Source organism: Lissotriton helveticus, chromosome 1_2, assembly GCF_964261635.1.
Source record: "Lissotriton helveticus chromosome 1_2, aLisHel1.1, whole genome shotgun sequence".
In the NCBI taxonomy this organism is placed as follows: Eukaryota; Metazoa; Chordata; class Amphibia; order Caudata; family Salamandridae; genus Lissotriton; species Lissotriton helveticus.
Genome location: NC_136058.1, coordinates 435,159,471 through 435,175,525, shown reverse-complemented (window position 1 = coordinate 435,175,525; position 16,055 = coordinate 435,159,471). Strand labels below are relative to the sequence as shown.

At 47.5% G+C, this 16,055-nt stretch overlaps 1 long non-coding RNA gene across 1 annotated transcript in view; it reads right to left on the bottom strand.

Annotated features, from left to right (window-relative positions):
• LOC144808007 (uncharacterized) overlaps positions 1–10,775 on the bottom strand; it is an 85,472-nt gene extending 74,697 nt beyond the window's left edge. Inside the window, exons 1-2 of the long non-coding RNA XR_013606562.1 lie at positions 10,647–10,775; positions 10,463–10,551 (exon numbers count right to left, since the gene is read on the bottom strand). This is a non-coding gene — a long non-coding RNA (uncharacterized LOC144808007). The remainder of the gene's footprint in view (positions 1–10,462; positions 10,552–10,646) is intronic.
• Between the last annotated feature and the right edge of the window lie 5,280 nt (positions 10,776–16,055).

The window sequence follows — 16,055 nt, the reverse complement described above, 5'->3', positions numbered from 1 at the left end:
GATTACCTGCTAGGTCCCCTCCTATGGGTGGGACCCAGGAAGTGGGTGGATACACCCCCTTCCTTTGATCCAGGCCGCCCTGGCACGAGGGCTGGAGTGCCCCAGAACCGGTTTGGCCGGATTATGCAAGGGGCAGCCTTGTGCGCCCCAGGCAGTGTCTGGTTTCTTTCAAACCTCCCTGCTACAATACACTATCTCCTGTCTGGAGGGCGGTGACACCCTCCTGTGACAGGAAACCCTTTGTCCAGGACCCCCTTGACTGGGTTTCGGTCAGCTCCAGGGGTCCAGACATTTGTCTGTGGCAGAGGCATCCATTTTGTGGATCTTAAGGCCTTTGGAGAAATCAACCGCATTAAAGTGAAGTAACATGTCTTACCCCTCTAGAGGGGTGGAATGCCATCCCCGTCGCCAGAACTGGCGAGGGGATGGTATTCCAAAGCGTATGACACCTTACACGACATGTTTTGATAAAGCCAAACCAGAGTTGCTAAATAACCGCGAGGATTATAAGGCACTTAATAGTATATGGTATGGCATTATCCTGAAACAGCTTAGGGATTTGTTCCCGACGGCTGCAGACAGGCTCAGCTCATGCTAGAGCTCCATCTCACATAAAAACCATGCACCCAGCCTCCAGGATTGGTGAGGCCTGTCTATAGGAGTGGCTCACAGGTTTACATGTGTCCAGATATAGGTTTAGACATAGGTATACTATATCTAAGCAAGGGGTGTGTACACCACCTTACCCCAGCTGAGTGATCAGCCAGTTGTGTCAATTTAAGAACCAGCCAGGGGTGGCAAAAGATATGCTGCAGCCCCTGGTAGGCCTTAGTGGCTCCTGTGCCCTGTGCACCTATAGTGCTTTCTACAGGGGCTGACAAGGAGTCCATTTCCAATTGGTATGTGCCTATAGCACATGTGTCATTAATTTAGTGAGAGAACAGCAGGCTGGGGGTCTGATCAGCAGGCCCACAGCCTCAGTAGTCGAAAACCAGTGAAGCAAAAAGCAAAAATTTGGGGTGACCATAGGATAGCAGACCCTACTCTCCTACAGCCTTATAATCCTCGCGGTTATTTAGCAACTTTGGTTTGGCTTTATCAAAACATGTCGTGTAAGGTGTCATACGCTTTGGAATACCATCCCCTCGCCAGTTCTGGCGACGGGGATGGCATTCCACCCCTCTAGAGGGGTAAGACATGTTACTGTACTTTAATGCGGTTGATTTCTCCAAAGGCCTTAAGATCCACAAAATGGATGCCTCTGCCACAGACAAATGTCTGGACCCCTGGAGCTGACCGAAACCCAGTCAAGGGGGTCCTGGACAAAGGGTTTCCTGTCACAGGAGGGTGTCACCGCCCTCCAGACAGGAGATAGTGTATTGTAGCAGGGAGGTTTGAAAGAAACCAGACACTGCCTGGGGCGCACAAGGCTGCCCCTTGCATAATCCGGCCAAACCGGTTCTGGGGCACTCCAGCCCTCGTGCCAGGGCGGCCTGGATCAAAGGAAGGGGGTGTATCCACCCACTTCCTGGGTCCCACCCATAGGAGGGGACCTAGCAGGTAATCACGCCCACCAGATTCGAATAAGAGTGGGAGCAGTGCCAATGCACATCAGATTTCCTGGAAGAAACATTTGAAACGATATTCTGGACCCTTCGCCCTCCATCTCAACGTGGAAGCCCGAAGAATCTCCCTTGTGGTCAAGGAGTGACCACCCTGCAGCAGCAGGCACCATCCAGCCCTCGACGTCTACTTAGTTGCAGTTCCCGCCGGAACTCGAGCGACTGAGATCGACGAGATCAAGCCTGCCCAGCTTCTAACAGCCCGATCCACAGTCCCTGCAAAGCTGAGACCCGTGGAGGCGACCGGAAGCGTGGGGCACGCCATCTTGAAGTGACCACGAGACGCTGACCGTGCAGCCCACGAGTGACCCTCGAAGCTGTACACCGGGGTTTGAGAAGCCCCCACCCTGAGCTACTCCTGAGCCGAAGTTCAGCCCTCCACACTCGACGAGTGCTGCGTGGGGCCCTTTGGCACGATTTGGCTCAACGCGTTGGCCCGGTCACTTGCCAGCTGGCTTGTGGTCCCTGTGCCAACGAACTACAAAAGAAGACTCGTGATTCTGGTTGCTCCAGATCCACACCAGCTCCCCTGAAAGGGAGCCCCGACTCTGACCTTCCTGGTCCGAGTGAGACGCCATCTTCCAATCCCGCGTGGATTGCTCTTACCAAGGCTTGTTTGCTCCAAACCGGAAGCCGACTGCACCGACGGTGAGAGCCTGCGTGGGACAGATCGTGACCTGCTCCTGGACGTCGCAGATGCCCCAGAGCCCACGTGACAGCGAAGAGAAGCGCCTCGACGACCACCTGATTGCGCCCGACATTGCCTGGTTCCGTCCTGGTTCCACCCTGGTCACTGCTGAGTGACCCAGACTCTGTCCCCTCTGCTTTCAGGTACTCTACAACTTGAGTCCACTCTTGGACTCCACCGGACACGTCGTCTTCACCCTGCCTGCAGCCCTTTCAGCTTCAAGCACCAAGAGCCTGCGTGTCAAAACCCGACGCCACTTCGACCCTGTGCACCCACTTCCTGTGGGTGAGGTAACTTTGCTCCGCCGGTGTTCCCACACTGGTGCACACCTCTAGGGTCTGTGTGTTAAGTTTTGTTCCTCTAGGTTCAGCGGAAGTGTCCTTAAACTTTAACTATTTGACTTTTACGCACCATTGGTTAACATTGGTGCATGCGTGCGCTTTCCGCACATCTCCCGAATCCCGAGGGCCATCCCCGACTTCAGCATTGCTTGTCCTGACTGCTCCCAGCGATTCCCTAGGCCCTAGGCCTAACCACTGTTCGAGTGGCCTCTCTTATACCACTTGTTTAGTATATGGTTTGAGTGGCCCCCTGCCCTCATCCATAATTGTGCAACTTTGTATGTTTAAACAGTGCTTTTGATTTAACGCTTGTGCCCCTTTATTCATAAAGAATACTGGGGATTGTTTTTAGTAATAAACACATATATTTTTATAATATATACTTGTGTGGTGTCCTTTCATTTGGTATTACAGGATTGTATGTGGTAAAACAGCTCGCTTAACACGACCTCTTAAGTTAAGCCTTTAGGCTGCTTAGTCCATGCTACCACTAGGATAGCTTGTCTAATAAGGTTGACTTACAACCAGACACCATAAGGGGATTGTTTGGTCAGGTAGTAGGTGGTTCCAGAATTGGAAACATCCCCTACCAGGCCAACTTCTCACATTGGTGAGCAGCGGTGCGGATTTGAGCTTGCTGTTGTTTTACCATTGCAATCTTTATATCAAATTGAAAGATCACATCAAGTACCTCTAGGTACATATAAAATCAAAAGCTTAGCATATTAAGTTCTACTGAACTTAGTAGTTGTAGGTTGAAGGGATTAGCACACCCTGACTACAACTAACTAGCAAGGTACAGTAGGAAAACACTTAGTGTAGGTAAGTGCACCACTTACACCTCACTAGTAACCATGTCTGACACAGGAAAAGCCTCAGGGTCTGCTCCTGTGACAGTTGACCCTACCCAGGCAACTTTTGGATATGACAAACTAACCCGCAGAGACTTGATTGCCTTGTGCAAAGCAAGAGGGTTAAAAAGGGGCAGAAGCCCCACCTGCCTAATCCTGGTAGAAATCCTAGAACAGGATGACTTAGAGAAGGCAAAAGCAGCTTCCCTAGATACAGGAACTGGAGGGAACCCCCCTGTAGTTGATCCCCCTGAAGAGGAGGATGATGATGACTTGGATGAGGACTCAGATGGTGGGGACTCACAAGTACAGGATCAGGGTAGCCAGGTTCCAGTTGGTAGGCTTAGCCAGGCCAACTTGGACCTACTGGGGAATGGAGAGGGCCAGCACCTCCCCAGAACCCAACATGTGATTCTCCCAGGCAACAGAAGAGTGAGATCTCCCTCAGGGGACTCTCATCTTTCTAGTGCCTCCAGAGAATCAGAGAGAGGCATGAGTGCTTCTCAGAAAGCTGAGCATAGGGCTAGAATGAGGGCTGTCAGACTCCAGATAGAGAGAGAGGAGGTAGCCCTGAGTCAAGCTAAGCTTACCTTAGCTCAAGCTAAACTTGCCTTGGCAAGAGAACAGAAATTGTGTGGCTTAGATGCCACTGGTGGCAGCAATATTCCTAAAGAGAAACCCAGGTCCTATGATAGTAGAAACCTGACAAAGATTGTGCCCCCCTTCAAAGAAGGGGATGACATCCACAAATGGATGACTGCTCTTGAGAGAGCCTGCATGGTACAGCAGGTCCCTGAGGAACAGTGGGCAGCAATCTTATGGTACTCCTTTTCAGAGAAAGGGAGAGACAAGCTCCTCACTGTTAGACATGAGGATGCAAACAATTACAAAGTCCTGAAGAGTGTTCTGATAGATGGGTTTGGCTTAACCACTGAACAGTACAGGTTGAAGTTCAGAGACACCCAGAAGACACAGACTCAGGACTGGACTGATTTTGTAGATTGTGCTACTAAGGCTCTGGAGGGTTGGCTACATGGCAGCAAAGTACATGACTTTACAGGATTGTATAATTTGATTATGAGGGAGCAGATCCTAAGTAATTGTCAGAACCAGCTCTTACACCAGCACCTGGTAGACTCTGATCTGACCTCTCCCCAAGAATTGGGAAAGAAGGCAGACAAATGGGTCAGAACCAGGATTAGGCCTAAGAATCAGGACAGTAACCAGAAGAAGGAGTCTACCAAGCCTCAAGATAAGGGTGGGGATAAAAGTAAAGAAAAGACTTCCCCAGGGCCCCAAAACTCCAAGGATGGGGGTGGGTCCCAAGACACTTCTTCAACTGAGAAAAAACCCTATTGTTATCCCTGTAAACAGGTGGGGCATTACAAAACAGACAGCTGTTGTCCCAAGAATAACAATAAAGAAAATATACCTCCAAAGCCAGCTTCAACACCTCCTGTTACTGTCAGCAGTAATCCCCCAGGAAGTGGAAGCACACCCAGGAATCTGGGTGGGTTTACTTTTGGAAACCAGGTGGACCCTGGCCTATCCAGGTCCCCATCACCCAATGATCTTGTTTATGAGGCTGGCATGGGGTTTGCCAACTTCTCTGCTTGCCCAAATACTTTGAGCAAGTATAGACAAGAACCCATCATCAATGGTTTAAGAGTTGAAGCTTTTAGAGACACAGGGGCTAGCATCACCATGGTGGCTGATGGCATAGTCCCCTCTAAGCAACTTTTACCTGGTGCCACATACCAGGTAATAAACATTGATGGCATCCAAATAAATCATCCCATGGCAGTAGTAAGTCTCAGCTGGGGAGGTGTCACTGGCCCAAAGAGAGTGGCAGTGTCACCAAACTTGCCTGTGGACTGTCTACTGGGTAATGATTTAGAAATCTCGGCCTGGGCTGAGGTTGAACAGGAAACCCATTCTAGAATGGTGAATTCCCATGGAAAGGTTAGTGAGGCTGTACTGGCTACAGCCCCAATCCAAGATGTCCTTCCTGAAAAGGTTGGTAGGGCTGAGAAACTCTCTGCCCCATCTTTAGTAAAAGCTCTTCCTGAACAGAATAGCAAAGCTGTTATGATAACAGCAGAAACCCAAACTGAGTCTCCTCCTGAAAAGGTTGGTGGGGCTGTGATGGCCACAGCCCAAACTCAAACTGACATGTGTGTTGTGAAACCTGAAATGATGGATAACTCCACACAAACTGAGAGCATGGAGGAGGAAGAGAAATCTCCCCCTCACCAGACTTTAGGACAGGATCAGCCTCCTCAGGGAACTGATCTTACCCCTGATGAAGGAGCTGCCCCAGAGGTGGTTGGGCCTAGCCTGACAGAACCTCTGATGTCAGTGGACCCTTCTCAGGTGGGACCCAGTCTGGAGCAGGTAACCTGCCCCTCTCTACCTTGCCTTAGCCAGCCCAGGGCTGCAGAGGACAAGAAGGACAGTGAGACCCAGAGGGCCCCCTGTCAAATAAAGCACCCCCATCAAAAGATTAGGTGCACCAAAACTAGTAGCCCTAGTAAGGTGAAAACTTTAAAAACTCCTGAGGGAGCCCCCTTAAAAACAGTTAGGGACCTCCCACAGATGGATTCTGTTGGGCACAGCCAAACCTGGGACCCAAGGGGCCCAAACCTGAACTGTCCCTCCAGCAAGCCAAACAGAGGGACCCAGCCTCCAGCTTTAGGTAGCCAGAGGTTGACCCTGAGAGCACAGTGCAACTCAGTTAAAGAGAGAAAGGCACACATGGTGGAAGATAATTGGAGGAAGCTAAGCCCTAAATTAGTAGAGCCTCGCTTCAATACTCCATATCCAAACCAGCCTTTAACTTTGCATAAACACACCCAAGGTAGTGATTCCCTATGGTGGAGACCCTCTAATACCCAAAGGGTGAGGGACTGCTTAGTGGACCATGAGACAGGGGGTACCCATGCTAGTGCAGGTACTTCCTTATATGGCCACTCAGGCAATATAGGCTTACCTGGCCAAGGATAGCCTTATCTCCTTTCGTTTGGGGGGGGGTTATGTAGGAAGGTGGCTACCTGACTATGGTTACCCCAGATTTTTTGCCTGTGTTTAGCTGGTTTTTTGACTTAGTTGACCTGGTTCCCTGCTAATCAGGGCCCCAGGCCATCTGCTCTCTCTGTAAAATGGATTCCATGTACCCTAGGTACATACCAATTGGAAATGGACTCCTTGTCAGCCCCTGTAGAATGCACTATAGGTGCACAGGGCACAGGAGCCACTAAGGCCTACCAGGGGCTGCAGCATATCTTTTGCCACCCCTGGCTGGTTCTTAAATTGACACAACTGGCTGATCACTCAGCTGGGGTAAGGTGGTGTACACACCCCTTGCTTAGATATAGTATACCTATGTCTAAACCTATATCTGGACACATGTAAACCTGTGAGCCACTCCTATAGACAGGCCTCACCAATCCTGGAGGCTGGGTGCATGGTTTTTATGTGAGATGGAGCTCTAGCATGAGCTGAGCCTGTCTGCAGCCGTCGGGAACAAATCCCTAAGCTGTTTCAGGATAATGCCATACCATATACTATTAAGTGCCTTATAATCCTCGCGGTTATTTAGCAACTTTGGTTTGGCTTTATCAAAACATGTCGTGTAAGGTGTCATACGCTTTGGAATACCATCCCCTCGCCAGTTCTGGCGACGGGGATGGCATTCCACCCCTCTAGAGGGGTAAGACATGTTACTGTACTTTAATGCGGTTGATTTCTCCAAAGGCCTTAAGATCCACAAAATGGATGCCTCTGCCACAGACAAATGTCTGGACCCCTGGAGCTGACCGAAACCCAGTCAAGGGGGTCCTGGACAAAGGGTTTCCTGTCACAGGAGGGTGTCACCGCCCTCCAGACAGGAGATAGTGTATTGTAGCAGGGAGGTTTGAAAGAAACCAGACACTGCCTGGGGCGCACAAGGCTGCCCCTTGCATAATCCGGCCAAACCGGTTCTGGGGCACTCCAGCCCTCGTGCCAGGGCGGCCTGGATCAAAGGAAGGGGGTGTATCCACCCACTTCCTGGGTCCCACCCATAGGAGGGGACCTAGCAGGTAATCACGCCCACCAGATTCGAATAAGAGTGGGAGCAGTGCCAATGCACATCAGATTTCCTGGAAGAAACATTTGAAATGATATTCTGGACCCTTCGCCCTCCATCTCAACGTGGAAGCCCGAAGAATCTCCCTTGTGGTCAAGGAGTGACCACCCTGCAGCAGCAGGCACCATCCAGCCCTCGACGTCTACTTAGTTGCAGTTCCCGCCAGAACTCGAGCGACTGAGATCGACGAGATCAAGCCTGCCCAGCTTCTAACAGCCCGATCCACAGTCCCTGCAAAGCTGAGACCCGTGGAGGCGACCGGAAGCGTGGGGCACGCCATCTTGAAGTGACCACGAGACGCTGACCGTGCAGCCCACGAGTGACCCTCGAAGCTGTACACCGGGGTTTGAGAAGCCCCCACCCTGAGCTACTCCTGAGCCGAAGTTCAGCCCTCCACACTCGACGAGTGCTGCGTGGGGCCCTTTGGCACGATTTGGCTCAACGCGTTGGCCCGGTCACTTGCCAGCTGGCTTGTGGTCCCTGTGCCAACGAACTACAAAAGAAGACTCGTGATTCTGGTTGCTCCAGATCCACACCAGCTCCCCTGAAAGGGAGCCCCGACTCTGACCTTCCTGGTCCGAGTGAGACGCCATCTTCCAATCCCGCGTGGATTGCTCTTACCAAGGCTTGTTTGCTCCAAACCGGAAGCCGACTGCACCGACGGTGAGAGCCTGCGTGGGACAGATCGTGACCTGCTCCTGGACGTCGCAGATGCCCCAGAGCCCACGTGACAGCGAAGAGAAGCGCCTTGACGACCACCTGATTGCGCCCGACATTGCCTGGTTCCGTCCTGGTTCCACCCTGGTCACTGCTGAGTGACCCAGACTCTGTCCCCTCTGCTTTCAGGTACTCTACAACTTGAGTCCACTCTTGGACTCCACCGGACACGTCGTCTTCACCCTGCCTGCAGCCCTTTCAGCTTCAAGCACCAAGAGCCTGCGTGTCAAAACCCGACGCCACTTCGACCCTGTGCACCCACTTCCTGTGGGTGAGGTAACTTTGCTCCGCCGGTGTTCCCACACTGGTGCACACCTCTAGGGTCTGTGTGTTAAGTTTTGTTCCTCTAGGTTCAGCGGAAGTGTCCTTAAACTTTAACTATTTGACTTTTACGCACCATTGGTTAACATTGGTGCATGCGTGCGCTTTCCGCACATCTCCCGAATCCCGAGGGCCATCCCCGACTTCAGCATTGCTTGTCCTGACTGCTCCCAGCGATTCCCTAGGCCCTAGGCCTAACCACTGTTCGAGTGGCCTCTCTTATACCACTTGTTTAGTATATGGTTTGAGTGGCCCCCTGCCCTCATCCATAATTGTGCAACTTTGTATGTTTAAACAGTGCTTTTGATTTAACGCTTGTGCCCCTTTATTCATAAAGAATACTGGGGATTGTTTTTAGTAATAAACACATATATTTTTATAATATATACTTGTGTGGTGTCCTTTCATTTGGTATTACAGGATTGTATGTGGTAAAACAGCTCGCTTAACACGACCTCTTAAGTTAAGCCTTTAGGCTGCTTAGTCCATGCTACCACTAGGATAGCTTGTCTAATAAGGTTGACTTACAACCAGACACCATAAGGGGATTGTTTGGTCAGGTAGTAGGTGGTTCCAGAATTGGAAACATCCCCTACCAGGCCAACTTCTCACAACTGTGCTATCTTGTTTTTCTGGCGTCGCCTGATTCCTCTCTCTATTGCCCATCAGGCATACAGGTATAAATAGAAAATAGTTTTCGGATTTGTAATTAAGGACCCATTCTCTATCACATTTGTCCATTTACATATGTTTAATAATTTTTAGTACACCATTATTGAAACACCACGAGGACTTACATATTTCATCCGCTTACAATGTACTGACGGCGTCTTTTTGCCCTTGGCAACTGAGGTAAATATTAGTTAGATACCTAGAATCGCTGTCAATCAAAAACGTTATTAAATGTGAGCAACTATCAATATGCGTCTTCTACCTTCATCGTTTAGATTATACATGAAGTATCGCACTGTCTTCATTTACCGTTCAACACAACGGTTCTCCAAACCCCATCAATAGTAGGTATACTATTTCTGACACCATGAGTTAAGCATGTGACTTTGATACAAATAGGGGTCACCATCGTATACATACACAAATGTTCTGGGTGCCTTTTCCTTTCTTCCTTCCCCCCCCCCCTTTTTTAATCATTCACATAGGGTTCCCTTCACTATCTTTATATATTGCCTTTTTCACATCTAATTTTATTCCATTAACCTTACTATTCACTTCTAAAGTAATTATCTTGAGTCATATCTTTCCATTTTCACTTTTACTCTCATTCTTCTCCCTTATTTCATCCAATGCAAATGTCTTCTTTGTATACTTATCGCTCATTGTATTCGTGAAAGAACCTCCCTCATTCATAAAGACAATGTTTACTTCACAGATTCATCAATTGTTTGTACTGTGGCCCTCTTCCTGGCGAAGGCACCCCTGTTGCGCCGACACAGACGTAGAATTCCACCAGTCATTTGAATTTGTGCCACTCAGTCTCCAATTGATCTTGTTTTTTATATATTGTGTCAATCTATCAGTGTTGAGCAATATGTCATCATACCAACAATGTTTTAAATGTGTCTTCAGTATGTCTGTGAGTTTGTATGATGGACATGAAAGTGGATGAATGATTATTATTTTTTTTCTAATTGTTTAACACTTAATAAATGCTCATTTTGTATTCTTGATAAATAATTTGTGCTCTTTGGTTCTTTCTGACCTTTGTCTATTGATTAGCATTTAATTATTGTTTATTGAGTGGTTGCCTTAAATCTGTACAATGATTGATTTTTCCCTACCTTAAGGAACCTTATCTTAACTGTAGGCGGCCTCTTCTTTTGCGCTTGTCAGCAATCCTTAGCATCTGAAGGCTTGTGAGTCAACGATCCTTCACATAGTAGAACATATGTGAAAAAAGAAAACCCAAATCATTTCAGTGATTCTTTTTGTGCCATTTCCACTTCCCCATTAGATGCTACTTACCTTGCTTGGAATGCTGAAAGTATATATTAGCGGACACTTCCAATATCAGGCGTACCAATCTGCAGGAGAACAATACCAGATATTTTAGCCACCACTCACACATGGATGACAGTGAATTAATTGATGGACCTAAAAACATCAAGAAGTAATCAATATAGTTTTCTACCATTAAAAGAGCTATGAGCGAATTAAAGTTACATCATCATGTCTGCAGCAACAAACTAAAGTTACATCACACAATGCAAGACAGACAGGTGGAAAGGTCATAAGATTGCGGAAACATGTGTGTACCTAATTTATCTGAACGACCTCATTCATAGAGGTGCTCCAAGGAGAAGATGTGGCCACCATACACTCCAATAGGGGGCCAACACTTCCGACTCTAAAATATAAGATCCCCTGAACAACAAAATTAAGAGTTATTACATGTACAATAGTCCTATTTAATCAGCAGTGCTTTATTTCCTATCTCTACATGCATCCAGCAGTATTGATAACCTTTGCAGCCAACATATGTTTCGTCAATAGGGTATATCCACCATCGACTTCATCAGGCTACAAATAAACAGAAAACCATACATAAACTACAGAGTATCATGCTTATGTAGTAATCAACCACGGTATCCCTGCTGCAAGATCTTTTGTGTAACACCGCATTCCAAAATGTTCTTTCTTGAGATTAAAATTATAGTTAAGAACCGTGAAACCACAAACAAGACAATGCATCCAAAGGAAAGATTGAGTTGTGCGCCCTCGATACCAAAGAGAAGAGACCTAGTGACACCTCAAAAGAACACCCGTATTAGGAGGACAGTTGTCCAGAAACAGACTGCAAAAAAGAATACCAGGTGAATATTTAATACAAATAGGAAATCTAAATAACCACTCATATTACCCAAAACAGTGATAAAACTTGCCGCATTAAGGGCTAAGGCTATCTGCCTCCCTCTTAAAGAGCGCAAGGGAAATGTTAGTGGATTAGGGAGACCCAGCAAAATATAGGCAGGGAAGCACAGGATATCTGTCTCGAAGGCTTCATTTATGTCCTGGAGTATCAGGTCCCAGTATCTTACTAATTTGAGGCAATGCCAAAGTAGATGTACTAATGAGCCTGCCTGCCCGCAGCCACGCCAGCAGTAAGCCGGGGTCGGTCTTTGTTCGAGTGCTTCTGTCGGGCCGCAGTTAAGTACCAGTATGAGGCAACTTTATAAGCTGCTTCCGTACCCGGGATGTTGTGTGCAGTGTGATGTGTTCTAAAAAAATATGTCCTGCCACTCCTTGTCTGTGAGGGATGTGCCTATTTCCTCCTCCCACCTTAACTGTCCTTAGAGTTCGTTGGTGTGGTGTCTACTGAGAGGAAAGAATATAGTTTTGATATAAGGCGCTTGCCGTCGCTTTTACTAATAAGCCACTTTTCATACTGGGTTAATGGACGAGAAGCTCCTGGTCTCATCTCCGGGTAGGTTACCCAGTGACGAATATACCTTTAAATCCCCCATTCTTTTTCCCCGCAGGGAATCACAACGCCGTCGTTACAACAAGCGTGTTGTGATTCCGCATACCATTACTCCGCAAATCAGAACAACGACTTGCAGAGGAGGGGCGCTGTAAGTTGGAATAGTATATTCCAACTCCAGTCTGTGCAGACACTAGGGAAGGTGTTGGATTTTAAATCCAACACCTCCCCGCCCCCCGCAAAGTGTTGTTCCGACTTGCGGAGTAATGGTGTGCGGAATCACAACGCAGTCGTTGTAATGACTGCGTTGTGATTACCTGCGGGGTAAAAAATTAGTTGTAAACGCTGTTTACCCCCAGGGACACGCTTGATTATAGGCGTACTAGTCAGTTGCTGGGATTTCGTAATCTTTCTGAAGCTGATCAAAGGGAAAGGCCCTCTCTTGATTACACCCCTTCTCAAGCCACTGCTGGAATGTTTTTGATTTGCACCCAGGCGGGAAGTCAGAGTTGTCCACCAATGGAGTGGGGAGGGGAATGAAGTAAAGCCATGGCGGATTGCAGTTGCGTCCCATACTTTTAGGGTAGTTGTCATCACCGGGGAGAGGTAAAGCCTCCATGCGTTATGCCTACGCGGGAGCAAAATCTCTCCCCAAGTCTTCGCTCCTGCAATTATTTGGTTACTAAACGATCAATGTTTCTCTGAAAGTGGGTGGTTCCACTCAAGAATGAAGGGTAGTTGTGATGCTTGAAAATACCTGGACAACACAGGGGCCCCCCACCTAACTTGGGTTTTGTGATCTGCACAAAGCTGAGTCGCGGTTGCTTCCCACCCCAGATGAAGTGGTTGATGGCCCACTGTAGGTTCCGCAATGTTACCGCAGTTGGGGAAAGGGAGCTAGTTTGAAAGATGTACAATATGCGCGGCATTATCGTCATTTTAACTGCTGCAACATGACCCGCCCAAGAGAGACCCGATCATGACCATGTGGAGAGGGTTTCAGTAGTCTGTTCTAGAAGTGGCCCGTAGTTAGCCGTTAGTGTCTTATTAGGGATTCATACTAAGAAAATCCCCTGGTATGGTATGTGATTGCTGGTCCAAGTGAATGGGAAATGCCTGGACAGGGCCTCTACTGTGCCAGGGGTAGTAGACAGATTCAGTATTTGTAACTTGGGAAGGTTTACCTTGAAGCCAGCCACTTCACTGAACCACGAGAATTTGCCACTAGGGCCACGAGCGAGTTCTCGGGATTTGTCAAGGACAGGAACACGTCGTAAGCGTAGAGGCTTATAGTATCTATGTCAGCCCCCAGGCGGACCCCGGAGATCAACGGGTTGTCTCTAACCTCTGAATTTGGTATATCCCGCTTGGATAGATTTGTGATTCTTTTTTCTTCAAGCTGATATTTGGATATTCTCCACCAGTACTTATGGTGGGTCCGATCTTCAATCGGTGTTCTTTTCTTATCTTCATTATCTCTCCTCCTGTTTTCTCACTTCCCTCACTTTCTTGTCACTCTATTCTTAGTACATATAAAAAGAATTCCTGTTAAACGTATCTTTTTTTCACTTGGTGATGGCTGGTGCTTGTTTTACTTACACTGCAGTCAATTCCACCTTTGTTATACTCTTGGATTCTTGAGTCACACTGTGTAGATGTGTATTTAGGTCTAAAACTAACACTGTTTAGATGTGTATTTAGGTCTACAACAAACTCTGTTAAATTTTGGATGTATAGACACGTCAAGGAGTGTATACAGCATGTTTTGTTTTACATAACATATGGTTTATCTATGTTTCTCAAATGTATATACAAATGTTGTTTTTTATGTGTTTTTAAATATGTCAATCTCTATATATGTTAGTGAATTGTATGGTATTTATATATTTGTTTTTGTCAATGTATGCAATTTTGTATGTCATATTTATACTAGTATTGTTTGATATTTCCAGCCTTGAGAAAGTCTTAGTGCAAGACAAAAAACGTGTTGGCAAACTGCGTGCTGGGAGATCTTATACGATTTTTTTAATACTAATAAAGAATTGATGAAATCACAAGAAGATTGACATTCAATTGACTCTGAACTGCCTGGATCTTCTTTCTTGGAATTGATGTTGGTTTTAATCTGTCTCATTGTCCAATTGAGGGTATACAGATCCCTTAAAAAGCGATTACTTAGCTAGGACTGAAAAGAAACTTATAAGGTGTGCTTTGGATAGCCTCAATGCTATATGTTCATATTTGGCATCGACGTTGAGCAATGAGACTGGACGATAGGAGGCACATTCAAGGGGATCTTCAGATGGTTTTATGATTACTGAGATGGAGGCCTCCGAGAGGGAATCAGGGAGTGCTCCCGTATCAAGAAATGAGTTAAAAAGCTGTTTCAGAACAGGGGCTAGTATCTGACAGAATTTGTTATAGAACGAGGGGGGCGGGGAGGGGGGGGGGGGGTTAAGCCATCCAGGCTCGGGGACTTGGAGGTTTTGAGACTGGCTATTGCTGTCACTACCTTGTCAACTTGGATAGAGCGATCAATGTAAGTTGCAGTATCAGTAGGCAGCGCAGTCAGCTGCGCACCATGGAGGTAACTACCTATGTCTCTATGTGTAGAGTCTTCCTCCGCACTAAGTTTGCTGTAGAAGGCTCAGAAAGCTTCTGCAATTTTGCGTATACTAGAGTCCCGGACGGGTCTTTGATTGCCGGTATTGTTACGGTAACCTCTCTTTGGCGTAGCTTATGGACTAGCATGCAGCCAGAAGGATTTCTGTTAAGGAAGAATTTGTGCCGGAGATGCAATAAGGCATATTCCGCTATATCTAGGTCCAATCGGTGGAGAATTAAGCGTTTCTTCTTCAATTCCCTCCAGGAGCGGGGGGCACCGGTGAGTTTGTGTATGAATTCTAGTTCTGCTACTGATGCCGCTATTTACTTCCTCTGTTCCTTCCGTAGCTTGTTTTAGCTTGCTGATATGGCTATTAATTCCCCTCGTATAACTAGTTTTAACGCTTCCCACAAGGACGCCGGGCGAACCTAGTCTCGGTCATTGGTGGTGAGATAGTCTTTGATTGCCTTGCTAATAGCTTTAGTTATCTGGTCGGAGTGAAGCATGGCGTCAAGAAGAAGCCTTCGTGACGGGCATGGTTGAGAGGCACCTAGGTTCAGCGATAGCGTTATCAGGGCATGATCAGAGAGGGAATGGGATTAAATTGTTGCTTCAGCTACGCATTCCCAATAGTGCATCTGTGATGAGAAAATGATCAATAGGGGCATAGGATCTATGGGCCGCAGAAAAGTATGTGTAGTCTTTGGCGGGGGGGTGTGTCTGACTCCATATATCATTAAGGACGCAATTCATACGCCATTGATGTCCAGTCTGTGTGAGGGTCCCAGCTTGTGTAGCGAGATGCCCCGAGCGATCTAAGTCTGTATTCATTACCAGGTTAGGCCCCCCCACCCTATCACCACCTCCCGGTCTTGCGAGGCTAAGACTTGTGTAAGGTAGGTAATCAAGAAGCGTTCCTGGTGTTCGTTCATTGCATAAATAGATGCCACTGTGAACCGTTTATGACCCCACTGGAGCCTAATCCATAATGCTCTGCCCTTGTGTTCAGCTATCACATCAGTGACCTTTCCCTGGAAGCTCTGGGCAAGCAGTATGGCAACCCCATTTTTTTTTGTTGTGTCAGTGGTCCAGTATGGTCTGGGAAACCTGGGTGAGCGCATGCGGTGGGTGTCCCTGACAAGTAAGTGGGTTTCCTGCAATAAGCATATGTCTCCCCGGAGTGTTCTAGATAAGATAAGATTGCTTTGCATTTTACTTGACTATTGAGGCCTCGAACATTGAGGCTCACCAAACGTATATTATGCATTGCACAAGTTTAGGAAGCCCCTATGCAGCTTGTTCACTTCGTCCTCGTCGCGCCTGCGAGGTAGCGATGGTGCGCCATACC